The 19,320-nt window shown below is 42.2% G+C and overlaps 1 pseudogene; it reads right to left on the reverse strand.

The window, feature by feature from the left end:
* Positions 1 to 12,270: 12,270 nt before the first annotated feature.
* LOC126476114 (5S ribosomal RNA) lies at positions 12,271 to 12,388 on the reverse strand (annotated as a pseudogene).
* Between the last annotated feature and the right edge of the window lie 6,932 nt (positions 12,389 to 19,320).

The raw sequence follows: 19,320 nt of genomic DNA on the forward strand, positions 1-19,320 counted from the left end.
AACAGTGCGGGATGACATACCACTGCGGGCCATTACTTGTTCTGACAAGGGTACCCACCCTCCCCACCCACCCTCCCCCCCCCCCCGTCCCCCCGTCACATTTAGTGGTAAGTTCACCCATCCAGCCCGTCAAAAACTGAACATGGATCGAGCCTGACAATAGGAAGAAGGTGTACTAAACTGTGGAAAAAGGAAGAAAAATAGAAACAGTGAACCGTCCAAACTTAGTATGTGCAATATCGAGCAACGTCAACCGTAATCGTGTCGTAGTTGCGTGGTCATGGTGTTGGACTGTGACGGGGAAGACCCATATTTTCTTTTTCTCCCCCAAAATATTACGAACTTTCCGTCTAGTCATTGACGTGTCTCTTCGCTGTATTCAGATATGTGTATGTGTCGTGGCGTAATGTCAGTTTACTTGCGACGGTAGTATATTCTTACTACATGACTCATATTCTGTGATGAATAGTGAGACCAGGCGAGATACCGCATAGACCTCTCACGGAAATGAAAACAACAAATAAACGGGCCTGAACTGTGTTACAACGGAGGAATTCAAGAGTCAAAACTTCCAAAAGGGTACGCATAACATGTGGTATATGTGTAGAACAAATAGGAGATACGTACATCTGGACGTCCCTTCGTTACACGTCGCTGTTGCAAACTGATATTACGCCACGACACATACGCACATTTGAATACAGGGAACAGACACGTCAATGACCGGACGGAAAGTTCGTAATGTTGTGGAGAAAAAGGGGGCCGTGTGAGATTGGAACCCGAGTCTCTCCCGTCGCAGTCAAACACCATTATTACACAACCCCGACACGATTGCTGTTGACGTTGCTCGCCTATTAAGTTCGGACTGAACATTGTTTCTATTTTTCTTCTTTTACCCACAGTTCAGTATATCTTCTTCCTATTTTCATGCTTGATCTGCGTTGAGTTTTTGACGGGCTATCCAATGGACCGACTTACCACTAAATTTGAGGTGGTGCGATGGGAAGTTTCCGTTATGAGATGGCGGCGCAGTTGCGAAGTGGTTAAGGTGTGCTTGGTGCACAATACCGCGACCCTCCCTTGTGGTGGTCAGACGTGGTCGAGCGGAAACTTGACGATAAGTGTGTCCGACCTTAAGTTCGCATGCTGTCTAATACTCGTATCGGCCCACTATCACATCTGAATACCGCGAAATTCTCGATAGTACACGATTCGACCTCCGTTCAAAGGGAGACCCAGAATGTGGCACGTTTCAATTCATACGCTGCCAAGTGCTGATAAAGCTCTCCCACACAAGTAATTGCGACCACCGTGTCATTTACGGTCATCGCTCAGTATCTACGGCTCTTCACGCTCCTTATACAGGGTGGAGAAAAATGGTGTTACGAAATTTTAACCCTGGATAGCTGATGCCAGCAGGAACCAAAATTACTAATGTTGTGAAGATCGACAATGCACCATTTTTAATCTACAGAAACTAGGCGCCACGCGCTCCAATTGGCCTTGGGATTGCCCTGGAAAATACGTGGAAGACGCAACAAATCTACTAAAGATGCTGCCTACACTACGCTTGTCCGTCCTCTTATGGAGTTACTGTACGGTATGGGATCCATACCAGATAGGACCGAAAGCAAACTGTTCTTTGCACTTACTAATTTATTACTGATATACATAAAGCGCAGCTCCCTAGAAACTAAAGCAAAATATAACTCCTAATTGTTTAGAGTAAGTATCGTTCTGTAATTTTATTTAACAACCATTGTCAGAGGAATAATATTTTCCAGCTGCTTCACTAATTACTGAGGTAACACGAGGGCTGTTCGGAAAGTAAGGTCCGATCGGTCGCGAGATGAAAACCACAGTGAAAATCAAAAGTTTTTATTCGCAACAGTTAGCCACACGTTCCAGCTACCTCTCTAAATAGTCGCTACTCTGACTTAGACACTTGTCGTGGCGTTGTAAAAACTTTCCAGTGCCCTCGTCACAGAAAGCAGCCGCCTGTGCTTTCTGCCAGTTCTCTACGCTGGTCTGCCTTTCGTCGTTTGTGCCAAAATGTTGCCTTCGTAGCCAGCGATTCATGTGAGCAGAGATGAACAACGGAGGGAGCCCAATTAAGGACTGTACTGTGGGTGATCAAACACTTCCCATCGAAAACCCACCAGGAGCGTCTTCATTGCCTCTGCAGAATGAGGCTGAAAATTATCTTGAAGAAAGAAACGCGTGACATTTATGTTATATGGGCTGCATAGCTTCAGGCGAAATCTCTCACGAGATCCACATACTTGGCGGCAGACACTGTTGTTTTAGGCATTTCTACGTGATCACTTTGCGCTCTGAACTGACAAGAGCGACGTGAAGCGATCGACAGGCATACTAAAGACACTGCCCAACACATCTGCGCAAAGTGCCATCGGATTTTCACAGTGATTTCCGTTTCGCGCCTAATAGGACCTTACTTTACGAATTATCCTGCCATCAGTGGCCCACGTCCTTTGGCACAGAGATTGCATCTTCCACTCATTATGGTGTCCTTTGACATAGTGGAGGACAACATATGCATCCCAACACAGATTCACTTAGCGACCTTGGCTTCCAATTATTTATATCATTAATGTCTATGACGATCTTTCTGTCTTTTCCTTGTAGGTAAATTTGCAGCTCCTGTAGAATACCTTCCAAGCCATTTTATTTAAATTATGTCACTACGATTCCTCCTGTACAATGATGTGTACTGATCCACCCCCTATTTTATCTTTTTCATAATTTGCAATGTGTCTGAAATGAATACAGTGGCAAACGACATAGTCCACCGTTTCAGTTTCTCCATAGTCATGTTCAACATTAAGACGTTGTCCTACTGGCACTTAATTGTCATGTGTAGAAATTATTCCGGGTGTGCCTCAGAGAAGTCGGGTGGGGCCCTTGCTATTCATATTGCATATTACTGATGTTGCGGACAATACTAACAATTATAGACATTTTGCAGATGATGCACTTATCTATAATGAAGTACTGTCTGAAAGAAGTTGCATAAATATTCAGTCGGATCTTGATAAGATTTCAAAATGGTGCAAAGACTGGGGGCTTGCTTTAAATGTTCAGAAATGTAAAATTGTACACTTCACAAAACGAAAAACATAGTATCCTATAACTATAATATCAATGAATCACTGTTAGAATCGGCCAACTCATACAAATACATGGACAGAACACTTTTTAGGGATATGAAATGGAATGATCACATAGGCGCAGTCGTGGATAAAGCAGGTGGTAGATTTCGGTTTGTTGGTAGAATACTGGGGAAGTGCAATCAGTCTACTAAGGAGACAGTCTTCAAATCACTCGTGCGACCGGCCCTAGAATATTGCCCAAGTGCCGGCCGGTGTGGCCGTGCCGTTAAAGGCGCTTCAGTCTGGAACCGCGTGACCGCTACGGTCGCAGGTTCGAATCCTGCCTCGGGCATGGATGTGTGTGATGCCCTTAGGTTAGTTAGGTTTAAGTAGTTCTAACTTCTAGGGGACTGATGACCACAGCAGTTAAGTCCCATAGTGCTCAGAGCCATTAGAACCATTTTATTGCCCAAGTGTGTGGGACCCGTACAAAATAGGACTAACAGGGGGTATTGAACGTATACAGAAAAGGGCAGTCGAATGGTCACAGGTTTGTTTGATCCTGGGAGAGCATCACAGAAATACTGAAGAAACCGAACTGTCAGACTCTTGAAGATAGATGTAAACTATGCCGAGAAAGTCTGCTAGCAAAGTTTCAAGAAACAGCTTTAAATGATTACTCTAGGAATATACTACAACCCACTAGGTATCGCTCACATACGGATCGTGAGGACAAGATAGAACAATTACAGCACGCACAGAGGCATTGAATAAATCATTCTTCAACCGCTCCATACGTAAATGGAATGGGAAGAAACCCTAATACGTAGTACAATGGAACGCAACCTCTGCCATGCACTTCACGGTGGTTTTCAAAGTATAGATGTAGATGCATATAGATGTAATATCATACCTACTACGTCACTTTAAGGGGTGTTTGGATCGCTGGAGATATTTTTATTGCTTACTTGTTTCGACACAGCCATTTTCAGGGGAAGAACATAAAATCGTGCCATTCATCTTGTTAGAGGAAAGTTCAAGTAGGTGACAAAGAACTTGGCGTATACGTTTCTGTACGTGAAGATGATTCTGCCGCACCTCACAATAAATTAAAATTTCTTGAGCGATTTAGATAAGAAACATACTTTACGGCGCAAAATGGTTGCATTTTCATTCACAGAAATAGTTTTCTTTATTAATGAAGTGGCTGACAAACCCAGCATTTCCCAGATATTCATTTTGCCAATTTTCTATGAGAAACGAAAACAGGAACTGGACTGTGTATCGTTTTATTGACAAGATTTCATTTGGATGTGCTCGAGACAACACCTTTGACATTATGAAAGCGTCGTATAAAGAAATATGCTTAGTGTACAGATGTATAAGTACAATATCCAAATTAAGAAACATGATCCCGGGCAGTTTCTGTACGCTGGTCGCAGCTGCTTCGCGTGTCGACAACGCGATTTTGTAAACGTCTCCATGGCAACGCCTCTTCGCAGTTGTAAGCTGTCAGAAGGGCCGCCAGTTGTCAGGGATTTCCCAAAGTTGACTCGGCCGTAGTGGTGTCTTCGTAGCACAGAATAACTGTATTAAAACTTCGTGCATGATGCGGCATTTTTTCACGTATCTCAGTGTTTATGGCTTCACATCTCTTGAACTGTGTGTCCTACAACGATATGTTTGTGTAGTTACATTCAGCGGCATATTTGCATACTGTCAGCGAAATATGTTGCTAACAGTGTCAGTCGCACGGAAGTAATAAATTTAAAAGTCAAGCACCATGCCGCAGTTTTTCAAACATCTCTGTGTTTATAACGTCATTTCTCCTAATCTATGGGTCTTACAATGATATAATTTTCTAGGTACATTCAGCGGCATTTGTGAATAATGTCCACAAAACATATTGCGAATAAAGTCAGAAGACAAGAAGTAGTAAATTTAAACGTAATGCACAATGTGGCAATTTTTCATGCACCAGTGTTAATGATGTCACATCTACTGAACTGTGTATGGTACCATAACATACCTTTGTAGGTGCGTTTAACTCCATGTGTAGATACTTCTTGCGAAATTTACTGGGCATACAGTTAGTAGCACAGAAGTAATACATTTAAACATTCTACATGGCGCGGCAGTTTTTCACGCATCTCATTCTTTAATGAAATGAAATGAAATGTCGTGTGGCTAGGACCTCCCGTCGGGTAGACCGTTCGCCTGGTGCAGGTCTTTCGAGTTGACGCCACTTCGGCGACCTGCGCGTCGAATTCTTTAATGACGTAATATGATAGGGAGCTCGTTCTTAAACCCGCCAGGTGTTGGTGCCTGTCAGTAAGAGACATATACAGGGTGTTACAAAAAGGTACGGCCAAACTTTCAGGAAACATTCCTCACACACAAAGAAAGAAAATATGTTATGTGGACGCTTACTTTCCACGTTAGAGCTCATTTTATTACTTCTCTTCAAATCACATTAATCATGGAATGGAAACACACAGCAACAGAACGTACCAGCGTGACTTCAAACACTTTGTTACAGGAAATGTTCAAAATGTCCTCCGTTGGCGAGGATACATGCATCCACCCTCCGTCGCATGGAATTCCTGATGCACTGATGCAGCCCTTGAGAATGGCGTATTGTATCACAGCCGTCCACAATACGAGCACGAAGAGTCTCTACATTTGGTACCGGGGTTGCGTAGACAAGAGCTTTCAAATGCCCCCATGAATGAAAGTCAAGAGGGTTGAGGTCAGGAGAGCGTGGAGCCCATGGAATTGGTCCGCCTCTACCAATCCATCGGTCACCGAATCTGTTGTTGAGAAGCGTACGAACACTTCGACTGAAATGTGCAGGAGCTCCATCGTGCATGAACCACATGTTGTGTCGTACTTATAAAGGCACATGTTCTAGCAGCACAGGCAGAGCATCCCGTTTGAAATAATGGCTGTGAATCGAGGAAGTACAGTACATACTGACGAAACTAAAATGAGCTCTAACATGGAAATTAAGCGTTTCCGGACACATGTCCAGATAACATCTGTTCTTTATTTGTGTGTGAGGAATGTTTCCTAAAAGTTTGACCGTACCTTTTTGTAACACCCTGTATATCAAGTATGGTTTAAATCGGTCCAGTGGTTTAGGAGGAGATGTGGGACAAATACATACACCAGCACACACACACACACACATTTTTATAATATGTATGGATATTTCGTATGTTGTCCATAACCTTAGATCTCCCTGCCATAAGCAGCCTATAACTTTTTTTATTTATATATCGTAAACGAAGACCTTATCCATCATTTGACGAATGGTGTTCGGTTCTCGTGGTGTTACATGTCCGCCACCACTATTCTGAAACTGTTATCCTACCAGCGTACTCCTGGGGTCTTCTACCTCCTAGCTGTTACTTACAGGATTGGCCGGACACGGTAATCTTTCCTCATTTCCGCCTCACCTAATCGTTGGTAAACTGTGTCCGTGTGGCGTCACCTCTTCCGACAGGCTCGCCCTAGTTTATGCTCTTGCTTGCGCCTCGTGGGTTTACCTTCTTTCAAAACACGCTTCAAGGCTGGTAGCTTCCATCGAATCCTCGTCGTTTCCTTGACCCGTCCTAGGATTCCTGATGTGATCAGTCAACACACATACATAAGCAATTCATTAATTTATTTGCACAGACATTATTCCCTCCGAATTATTTTGACTTGTCCATACATTTCATCTGTCACTGAATTTCCAGACAATAGTTTTCAGCATTCCCTCTTACCTTTTTTTTTAAATCTAACTTTCTGTAACTAAATTTTCAAAAATAAAGATATAAACACGTTAGGTAACACACATATACAGAAAGGATAAATAGCTAAACTCTCCATAATAATATTATGCATTACAAATAGTTACATTTACAGGATCTTGTTACGAACAAATGCAAATAGGCAGTAGCTGTCACCAGAATCTGTTTTGCAACAAGCATTTTAATTAACAAGGAACAGTGCTACAACAGGAAACTTATTACTGAGAAACTATTTTTGGGGGGGGGGGGGGGGGAATAGTTTAAACCGATGTGTTGCGTTTCACAGACCAGATGGTTATTATTGTCGTCGTCTTCGGTCTAAATACAGGAATTTTATCCCCCGTCTTTCCCTCCATTAGAAAATGAACGGACCATTTCCTGACGCCTCAGCACGTGTCCTACTAACCAGTAGCTCCTTGTAACCAAGTTCTACTTAAATTTATTTTCTCTCCGTTTCGATAAGTACCTCTTCATTACTTGTGCGACTGATCTCTGTAATCTTCAATATTCTTCTGTAACATCAAATTTCAAAAACTTATATTCTCTTCTCGTCTGTAATGCAAATCAAACATTTCACTGTCGCACAGGGCTACACTCCAAACAACAACTTTCAGAAGAGGCTTCGTAAGGCTTAAATTTATATTCGGTGTTAACATACTTCTCTTTTTGAGAAAAGCTTATTTTGCTGTTCCCAGTCTGCGTTTAACCTTTGCAGTCACACTAATGTGACCACCTGTCGAAAGCCCGAAAAGCCACCTTATGCAGCGAGACCGCTGTGAGATGCCCAGGAAGAGTCAGTGAGGTTCTAGAAGGTACTGTACCGTCCCCTGGTAATCCGATACACACTGAATGAAATACAGTGTAAAGTGTTGAGGTAAAAAAGGATGTGTGACGACAGTAGTATCACAAAACGTCCAAAGTAATGTCAGAGATTATAAACCTATTTTGTGTGTTAAATTTCGATCACTGACTCGGCAACTGCGCTCGAGAGAGCATCTCTGTACTAGCGTATCTCATTAAACGATGGAATTATCGTCTTGTTGAAGCTGTATGTATCATGGAAGTGTGTTCGAATAATATATTAACTGTTAATTTCAAGTTGTCATGATTTCCTTTACCTTTACTTCCCTCCTGTGATGTTGTTCAAAAAATGGCTCTGAGCACTATGGGACTCAACTGCTGAGGTCATTAGTCCCCTAGAACTTAGAACTAGTTAAACCTAACTAACCTAAGGACATCACAAACATCCATGCCCGAGGCAGGATTCGAACCTGCGACCGTAGCGGTCTTGCGGTTCCAGACTGCAGCGCCTTTAATCGCACGGCCACTTCGGCCGGCTGTGATGTTGTTGTTGTGGTCTTCAGTCCTGAGACTGGTTTGATGCAGCTCTCCATGCTGCTCTATCCTGTGCAAGCTTCTTCATCTCCCAGTACTTAGTGCAACCTACATCCTTCCGAATCTGCTTAGTGTATTCATCTCTTGGTCTCCCTCTACGATTTTTACCCTCCACGCTGCCCTCCAATACTAAATTGGTGATCCCTTGATGCCTCAGAACATGTCCTACCAACCGATCCCTTCTTCTGGTCAAGTTGTGCCACAAACTTCTCTTCTCCCCAATCCTGTTCAATACTTCCTCATTAGTTATGTGATCTACCCATCTTCAGCATTCTTCTGTAGCACCACATTTCGAAAGCTTCTATTCTCTTCTTGTCCAAACTATTTATCGTCCATGTTTCACTTCCATACATGGCTACACTCCATACAAATACTTTCAGAAATGACTTCCTGACACTTAAATATATACTCGATGTTAACAAATTTCTCTCCTTCAGAAATCCTTTCCTTGCCATTGCCAGTCTACATTTCATATCCTCTCTACTTCGACTATCATCAGTTATTTTGCTCCCCAAATAGCAAAACTCCTTTACTACTTTAAGTGTCTCATTTCCTAATTTAATTCCCTCAGCATCACCCGACTTAATTCGACTACATTCCATTATCCTCGTCTTGCTTTTGTTGATGTTCATCTTATATCCTCCTTTCAAGACGCTATCCATTCCGTTCAACTGCTCTTCCAAGTCCTTTGCTGTCTCTGACAGAATTACAATGTCATCGGCAAACCTCAACGTTTTTATTTCTTCTCCATGGATTTTAATACCTACTCCAAATTTTTCTTTTGTTTTCTTTACTGCTTGCTCAATATACAGATTGAATAACATCGGAGAGAGGCTACAACCCTGTCTCACTCCCTTCCCAACCACTGCTTCCCCTTTCATGCCCCTCGACTCTTATAACTGCCATCTGGTTTCTGTACAAATTGTAAATAGCCTTTCGCTCTCTGTATTTTACCCCTGCCACCTTCAAAATTTGAAACAGTATATTCCAGTCAACATTGTCAAAAGCTTTCTCTAAGTCTACAAATGCTAGAAACGTAGGTTTGCCTTTCCTTAATCTTTCTTCTAAGATAAGTCGTAACGTCAGTATTGCCTCACGTGTTCCAGTATTTCTACGGAATCCAAACTGATCTTCCCCGAGGTCGGCTTCTACTAGTTTTTCCATTCGTCTGTAAAGAATTCGTGTTAGTATTTTGCAGCTGTGGTTATTAAACTGACTGTACGGTAATTTTCACATCTGTCAACACCTGCTTTCTTTGGGATTGGAATTATCATATTTAATCATACAGTAAAGCTGCATACCCTCGGGAAAAATTACGGCCGTAGTTTCCCCTTGCTTTCAGCCGTTCGCAGTACCAGCACAGCAAGGCCGTTTTGGTTATTGTTACAAGGCCAGATCAGTCAATCATCCAGACTGTTGCCTTTCCAACTACTGAAAAGGCTGCTGCCCCTCTTCAGGAACCACACGTTTGTCTGGCCTCTCAACAGATACCCCTCCGTTGTGGTTGCACCTACGGTACGGCTATCTGTATCGCTGAGGCACGCAAGCCTCCCCACCAACGGCAAGGTCCATGGTTCATGGGGGGAGGCCTCCTGTGATATGGAAATGAATAATAAGAATTTTTCTAGGTTTGCAAAGCTCTGCCGTTAAAACGTTGTTGGTAAACGGCCATCAGCCGCCATTACGCCAGTAAACCTTAATTTCAAATATTACAGGCTTCACTCGATAAATAAAAGCACTATATATGTTATTTAAGGGAGAAAACTGCATCGAGTTGAGAGCCCAACAAACCAAAACTGTATCGAATCTTTCTTGACAGTGGTAACTATAATAATTTCTGAATGTTTATGCCGGGCAGAGCATTGTGCTTATTACGCGCTGAAATTGTGATAATTACGGCCTCCTAATTCGCCAGGAAGGGAAACCGGGAAAGGCTGGACTAGTGGGGATTTTAAACACTTCGTTGACTGGTGGAACGAAATTTATTTTACACGGTTTCAATCGCATAACAGCCAGTTAAGCCTCTTTTTTTAATTAATTAAAAGGTCAATCCATGAGGACTCTTACATTTTAATGCCAATTTAAATAATTTACAGGAAAAATTTGTTAATTTTAATCCAAGAAACAATATTATTTAAGGCAAAGACATGCCTTATATAAGGCACAGAATGTAAAAAGGCAAACGTAAATCTAAACAACAGTACCCGAACAGACCAGAACGGCTTTAATTATAAAATGGTGAGAACAAAGCAATTTGAACTTGACTGATTAAAAAACCTAAAACCACATTCAAAAGCAATGAAAAACAAATATCAACACCTAGGCAAGATAATTTAAACCCAGAAAATCATCGATTGAAGATTTAACACCTTTTGTTTTTTCAACAGGTGGTTCAAATGGTTCAAATGGCTCTAAGCCCTATGGGACTTAACATCCGAGGTCATCAGTCACCTAGCGTTAGAGCTACTTAAAACTAACTAACCTAAGGACATTACACACATCCATACCCGAGGCAGGATTCGAACGTGCGACCGTAGCAGAAGCGCGGTTCCTGACTGGAGGACCTAGAACCGCTCAGTCACAGTGGCCAACTTTTCAACAACACAAAAATAAGTTTCAACACATCAAGGTACATGTTGGGATTCCAATGCTCATCAAAATTTTCTTGAGGCGAAGATCAAAAGCTAAAGGATACAGATTCAGAATTATTCCAATTCTAACTTGAACAGGAACATTAAGTAGTGCGGCTGCGGATGGAGGAAACAGCGCGAAAGACAGCGGCGACAGCTGTCGAGTGTGTGCACTCCAAATGACGTAAACAGCTGGGTAAGCAAGACGACGAGGCGTGAGTAAGTGGGGCCCGATCCTAGGTAATACTTACCAGCAATGGAGTACAAGAGGTTATTAACGTCAGTTTCCCGCAGGACAAATAATTTTAATTAGACAGAACCGCGCATCAAATAGATATTACTAGGGCAGAATTAATCAATCTGAGCTCGTATCAAAACCATGACAACTTTACTGTTTTTTAACGAATTAACCAAAGGATTTAAGAAACCATCTACAGCCGACCGGAGTGACCGCGCGGTTCCAGACGCTACAGTCTGGAGCCGAGCGACCGCTACGGTCGCGGGTTCGAGTCCTGCCTCGAGCATGGATGTGTGTGATGTCCTTGGGTTAGTTAGGTTTAATTAGTTCTAAGTTCTAGGCGACTGATGACCTCAGAAGTTAAGTGGCATAGTGCTCAGAGCCATTTGAACCATTTTTTGAAACCATCTACAAATATTTATAAAAAATAATTTCAGCAATACGATAATAATATCAGAAAAATTTTCCTGTCTACGAAACCATTAAAGCAGCCGCAAGGACACTCGCATGACATCCAAAATCTCTGCCTCGTGATGACTTGGTGTTGTGTGATGTCCTTAGGTTAGTTAGGTTTAAGTAGTTCTAAGCTCTAGGGGACTGATGACCATAGATGTTAAGTCCCATAGTGCTCAGAGCCATTTTTTGACATCCAGAAATCATCAGTACACACATTAGTCCATAGCAGTTCGGAGAAAAATCGGTCCTCGAACAGACAAATTTATCTGAGCCACTTAAACAGTACAGCCCCCACTATATAATTTCTTAGACAACATAGGCCTTTGGTACTAGCTTCAAAGAAACCAACACACAAAAGCAAACTATTAATATGCCAATAAAACAGCAAAATAGACGCACTTTGTGACACGAACAACTAATCATCCCTAAACTAAACTAAACTCCTCCCGAACAGGCCATGAAGGCCCAGCGGTACGACCGGCCGCCTTGTCATCCTCATTCCATAGGCCTCATTGGATGCGGATATGGAGGGGCATGTGGTCAGCACACCGCTCTCCTAGCCGTATGTTAGTTTCCGAGATCGGAGCCGCTACTTCTCAATCAAGTAGCTCCTCAGTTTGCCTCACAAGGGCTGTGTGTACCCCTCTTGCCAACAGCGCTCGGCAGACCAGATGGTTACCCATCCAAGTGCTAGCCCAGCCCGACAGTGCTTAACTTCAGTGATCTGACGGAAACCGGTGTTACTACTGCGGCAAGGCCGTTGGCAATTAATCATCCCTGGTAGCTTGTAACACTAAAGATTTCAGTGCGCCTCCGATTGAAAATGTCGTGACCAATCATTTACTTTAAAAATCAGAGAAATGAAGGGGAGATGGACAAGAACAGGTAATGTATACACTAACGCACAGCCCCTACATTCGAAACAAGCTTTCTTGTGGATGACGACGCTTAACACTGGCTAAAGGTTCACAAGCTTCACGGATCCATCAGGTTTAGGCATAAAACAAATTATGTGACATCAGCCATTGGATCAGTTTAAAATGTCTATTACATATTGCAATCACATTGCCCTTCGAATACCATGGAGACACGGCCCTCCATAGGCAACAAACAGAAAGCAGATAGACCAAAATGACAGTGAATTCTGCCCCGACAGCACGGCGCCCATGTCATAAATCACAGCACAAGCCACGTCCGTACTCGGTAACTTCCACGGGGTAACATCATCCCAATACTTGTCGCCCGCCGACGGCTAACACCATCACGAAGGGACCCCAGGGAAAGCTCGTCACAGATTCGTTCCTCAGCTCATACTCCTCACCAAATCGACCATCACGCATGGAGTCGCCACGCCAGAGGGCGCCGGCCCCCTAACGGCAACATGATAGTCAAAGATCATATGAATAGTGATATCGATATACTGAGAGAAAGCCGCCATGGCTCACGCGGTGCGATTAATAACATTGGGCACGCGACTTACTTGCAAATAGTGTCGCACATATTAACAACTACAAGAACTTTCTTTGCCTAACAAATGATTATTTCTCTTGACTGTTGCTATCTGCCCATTGTTACGAATACTTTCACGCGTAACCTGATGCAACTAATATTATGACGCCGAGCAGTGACGGCGTGGGCGAAATCAAATAACTTTGCAGAATCGGTTATTTGTCGCCATCAATAAGGAGAAGCGGGAAGCGGCCAGTACAAAAAAATGGTTCAAATGGCTCTGAGGATTATGGGACTTAACTTCTGAGGTCATCAGTCCCCTAGAACTTAGAACTACTTAAACTTAACTAACCTAAGGACATCACACACGTCCATGCCCGAGCCAGGATTCGAACCTGCTACCGGGTCGTGCTGTTCCAGACTGAAGCGCCTAGAACCGCACGACCACACCGGCCAGCGAACCATTTTGTGAAAATGTTCTCTTGGTGCCCACCTACATAGGGATAACTGATCATCATGATAAAATAAGAGAAATCAGAGCTCGCACAGAAAGATATAAGTGCTCATTTTTCCCGCGCGCTGTTCGGGAGACAAATACAACGGTAGACAAATAGCTTGAAGGTGTTTCGATGAACCCTCTGCAGGCACTTAGTTGCGAATCACAGAGTAATGATGTAGATATGGATGAACAGGATTTCTGGTCAGTTGCAGGGTAACGCAGGAGTAGATCTAAAAAAGTAACTAGTAAGAAAATAGGAATGCAGAACTTCTATGAATCGCATAATGAAGATACACAAACCAACATCAAACATAGCAGTAGAAATATATATACCTAATACCTCAGCATATTAGAAAGAGATTGAAATAATGTGCGGCGAGATAAAAAAATTATTCGACATGTTAAGAAAGATCAAAACTTAATTGTAATGGTATATGGACTGCGATAAAAAAAAGGGAAAAGGTGGTGAAATGACATGTGAATATGGGCTGGAGGGAAGGAAAGAAAGGTGAATTGCTAGAATTTTGCACAGAGCACAGTTTAAGAATAGTGAAAGAGGGCAGTAAACGAGAAAGACGCCTGGAGATACAGGTAGGTTTCAAGTTACATAAAGGTTATTCTAAAATAAGATAGAAAATTCATAACCAGATTTTAAACTACAAACAATTTCTGGAAGCAGATGTGGGTTCTGACCATAATTTATTTTTCACGAACTGCAGATTAAAACAGAAGAATTTATAGAAAGAAAGGAAGGAGAAGAAAAATAATGAAAAAGGGCCTGGATAAAGTGAAACATACAGTGACTTGAGAGTTTTATAGGGAGCATTAGGCATTGATAGAACTAGGGGAAAGCGATACATTAAAAAAGAAATGAAATAGCGAAGGACAGCAGATAATCAAATAGGCAAAAAGGCAAAGATCACTAAAACTCCGTGGATAATACACAATACATTGAATTTAATTGGAGAATGGAGAGATAGAGATGCAGCAATTGAATAATCAAAAAGGAATATAGACTGAAAGACGTGTGTTGTGGAAGAAACAATGATTACTTCCGTATGTAGTGATAACTAAGCACTGAAACCTTCAAGCTATGCAAATAGTATAATTTTTATGCTCCAGTAAATAAGGAAACACTGTCTGACTCGTAAAGTTTAATAGAAATAGTCACGCACAAACGTACTCTCATAATACCGTGCAACTGAGAAAAATGGCCTGCACAGCTACTATTTTGAATACTACACAATGAATAAGAATTTCTTAAACAGTAATCCAAACTGGACAAGTATTTGCTTTCTGCTTATAGGATCCAGCTGTGCGATGAGGATGTCTCCTCAGTTTTGTAATTGTTGATCTGGAATACAAAAAACCATTAAACCAGCATAGCCAAAATGTAATTAATGAATATCGGCTTTTACGTAACATCATAGTAGCGGCGAGATCAGTCAGCACGACATCTGATAAACACTAGTCAGTGAAGCAGCACCTGTCGACGTACCATATCAGTACCTGATACCATTGAAAGGAGAACTACTTACCGTACTACTAACGTCTCGTGACTGCAAACTCAGGCTGTGATTATCGATTTATCACTAATTACATGGATCGTGAGACGAACCCACAACACTATATGGTTTCCGTGCAATGTTATATGATTTTTTCACTCTACTGCCTTGATAAAAAGTATGATATGGTATACAGGGTGTTACAAAAAGGTACGGCCAAACTTTCAGGAAACATTCCTCACACACAAATAAAGGAAAGATGTTATGTGGACATGTGTCAGGAAACGCTTAATTTCAATGCTAGAGCCCATTTTAGTATCGTCAGTATGTACTGTACTTCCTCGATTCACCGCCAGTTGGCCCAATTGAAGGAAGGTAATGTTGACTTCGGTGCTTGTATTGACATGCGACTCATTGCTCTACAGTACTAGCATCAAGCACATCAGTACGTAGCATCAACAGGTTAGTGTTCATCACGAATGTGGTTTTGCAGTCAGTGCAATGTTTACAAATGCCGAGTTGGCAGATGCCCATTTGATGTATGGATTAGCACGGGGCAATAGTCGTGGCGCGGTACGTTTGTATCGAGACAGATTTCCAGAACGAAGGTGTCCCGACAAGAAGACGTTCGAAGCAATTGATCAGCGTCTTAGGGAGCACGGAACATTCCAGCCTATGCCTCGCGACTGGGGAAGACCTAGAACGACGAGGACACCTGCAATTGACGAGGCAATTCTTCGTGCAGTTGACGATAACCCTAATGTCAGCGTCAGAGAAGTTGCTGCTGTACAAGGTAACGTTGACCACACCACTGTATGGAGAGTGCTACGGGAGAACCAGTTGTTTCCGTACCGTGTGCAGCGTGTGCAGGCACTATCAGCAGCTGATTGGCCTCCACGGGTACACTTCTGCGAATGGTTCATCCAACAATGTGTCAATCCTCATTTCAGTGCAAATGTTCTCTTTACGGATGAGGCTTCATTCCAACGTGATCAAATTGTAAATTTTCACAATTAACATGTGTGGGCTGACAAGAATCCGCACGCAATTGTGCAATCACGTCATCAACACAGATTTTCTGTGAACGTTTGTGCTGCTAGAACATGTGCCTTTACAAGTACGACACAACATGTGGTTCATGCACGATGGAGCTCCTGCACATTTCAGTCGAAGTGTTCGTACGCTTCTCAACAACAGATTCGGTGACCGATGGATTGGTAGAGGCGGACCAATTCCATGGCCTCCCTGACCTCAACCCTCTTGACTTTCATTTATGGGAGCATTTGAAAGCTCTTGTCTACGCAATCCCGGTACCAAAAATAGAGACTCTTCGTGCTCGTATTGTGGACGGCTGTGATACAATACGCCATTCTCCAGGGCTGCATCAGCGCATCAGGGATTCCATGCGACGCTGCGGTCGCAGGTTCGAATCCTGCCTCGCGCATGGATGTGTGTGATGTCCTTAGGTTAGTTAGGTTTAAGTAGTTTTAAGTTCTAGGGAACTGATGACCACAGATGTTAAGTCCCATAGTGCTCCGAGCCATTTTGCCACAAAATGGTTCAAATGGCTCTAAGCACTATGTGAGGTCATCAGTCCCCTAGACTTAGAACTACTTAAACCTAACTAACCAAAGGACATCACACACATCCATGCCCGAGGCAGGATTCAAACCTGCGTCCGTAGCAGGCGCGCGGTTCCGGACTGAAGCGCCTAGAACCGCTCGGCTACAACGGCCGGCAATATTTTCGTAAGCGGATGAGAAAGTTGGTGACTAAAATTTCACCTGCCATTTCATTAATTTCCAATAGCTCCAACTTCAACCAATCCAATTGCCTACTCAAGTTCTCTAACATATCTAACCGTTTAAGGGCCCCTCTCGAAAGTCCAAATGAGGGACTATTTTACTTCTGGGATATTTTACACAAGGAAATATCATCATTATATAATAAAACACAGCTAAATGTCCTCAGGAATTATAATGGCCAGAGATTCCCCTTGCTTACAGCTTTTCGCTGTACAACATAACAAATCCACTTAGTTTAATGTTACAAGATTCTAACCGTGGTGTTAAAAAAAATTATCACTGTCATTTGAGATAGAGGAGGACAAGGATTGCGCGTGAAGGCTTTGGATGATACACCAAAGGAATCTTTAGCGTTTTGTTAAGATCGTGTAAGCCGGTATTGAATTTATCAGTTCAGATGGAGATATTAAGACCAGTGCCCATCGAAAGATTTTTAGTAAGATTGTAACCACCCCACAAAAAATAAAAAATAAGAAATGATATGAATATGATTCTAATCTAGTGTAACCTCCCAACAGAAATTTTTTAATTAATAAATCTGAAATAATATTCTCATTTAACCTCCCCACAAAAATTCTTTCTCATTTGAAACCTGCCTACAAAATTCTTTCTGATTTAATCTAAGCTCAAAATTCATTCACATTTAGCGTAACCTCAAAACAGAATAAAATTCCGTAACCTCTCAGCAATAAAAATTATGGTAAATTTTGGACGACAGCAGTGCTGCGTCATGGCCCTGTAAGATCATTCTGAATAAAAAAGCAAAAATTCTTACCTCAATAAAGACGCCAACTATCTGCTCTTACAATAACCTTTTTCCGGCACAGCTCTGTGCAATGCTGGCCGATAGATTTGTCATTTATGAAAGGAAGCAACTGATTTTTCTTCTGCAACAATCGGAATAATCATGGATTGGAGAAATTAGTAAATTCTTTAAACTGAAATGAATGCTTGTAAAAAAAATTACTTTATATCACAAAGATTATTATTAGGACATTTTTAAAACATTTACATCGGAGTTCACATAACATTACTAGATATGCGTGAGGCTGCTTTTTACCTAATACAATAATACTCAGGCTCCGGCATCACTGCACCGCGACCGGCCCTGCCAGACCAGAGCAGACTCCAGACCAGACACAGACTAGCGCAGACTAGCAACAACTTACTGCTACAGCTACACAGTTCGTACTGAGTCAACGCTGCTCTCTGGTCAGCGATTCTCTTATACCTTGCATATCGTAGACAGCCCATGAGCAATACATCGAAATTACATCTGCTCGGACCTCTTACATAAAATTACATCTGTATTACATCTGCTCGGACCTCTTGCATAAAATTACATCTGCTCGGACCTCTTACAAGATGTGTGGGTGTGTCTCGCCCACTCTGGTGTCAAGTTAGCGAATCAAGAAGTATATAATGCGATTCCGGTTGGTCCTTGGATTCGTGCTATCCCCTGATGTGACTTCTACATCTGGTAACAATTTCTGTGCTCAATTTTCAAAGTCGCATATGGACTTAATTCCTTTACCTGGCTAGAAGAGTTAGCTGGCTTATATCATTGGAAGGTAAGGACATACAGTCTCAGACACTGGGGCGAATAGTTTCTTGCATTTACTAATCCTTTGATTTTACTTTAGACTGTGTGCTGCTTCCCTAGTTCCTTCATTTACATGTCTTACACAAAGCAAGGTAGTCGAAGTAGAACAAAGAGAGACTGTCAGCGGTGGTACATTTAATCCCTGGTGCAGGTCGCAAGATTGATGCACATAACCGTTCTTTTATGGGCAAGTGGCGCCAGATACAGTAAGTTTTTATCCATCCATTCCCACAAGCTGTCCAGATAACTTTTGGGATGGGACACAAGGTTCATCGTCCCCTCAAAGTTGGCACGTATAGCGAAAGGCAGGCAGATGGGTGTTCCAGCTTCTTGTGAGGGGACTATTGTAGTGCACCACCCTAAGAGTCGAAATGCAGTAGACGTCCAGTGTTGAAACAAGTGCATAACTGGAGCACAACACAAAATTAAAATGATAAATATATTTGGCTTGGTGAATGACATTCTCCTTCTGCTCGAGATTAACGCAGAGTTGGAAGCAGTGCTATACGAAGCAGGTAGGGTAATGAGCGTGAAACCTAGTTACAGTAGAACGATATGAACGTGGAAGTGAATTAAAACATAGCCTACAGTTTTACCCTTGCAGAATACAACAGACGAAGTGAAGGAAGGTTGCTGTTCAGAAACAAAATTTGTACAATGTTATTGAAACAAAGAAGATTTAAACTTGAATACAAAAATTCGTCATGTAAAGTTTCTATAATAGGTTTCTATTGATCTTAATAGTTGTCCTAGACTTGATGAAGAGGTTTACGAAACTCAGAACTGTTTGCATGAGAAAGATGAAAAGGATTAGGACTTATCGTCTTGTCGATACT

This window comes from Schistocerca serialis, chromosome 4 (assembly GCF_023864345.2).
Source record: "Schistocerca serialis cubense isolate TAMUIC-IGC-003099 chromosome 4, iqSchSeri2.2, whole genome shotgun sequence".
NCBI lineage: Eukaryota > Metazoa > Arthropoda > Insecta > Orthoptera > Acrididae > Schistocerca > Schistocerca serialis.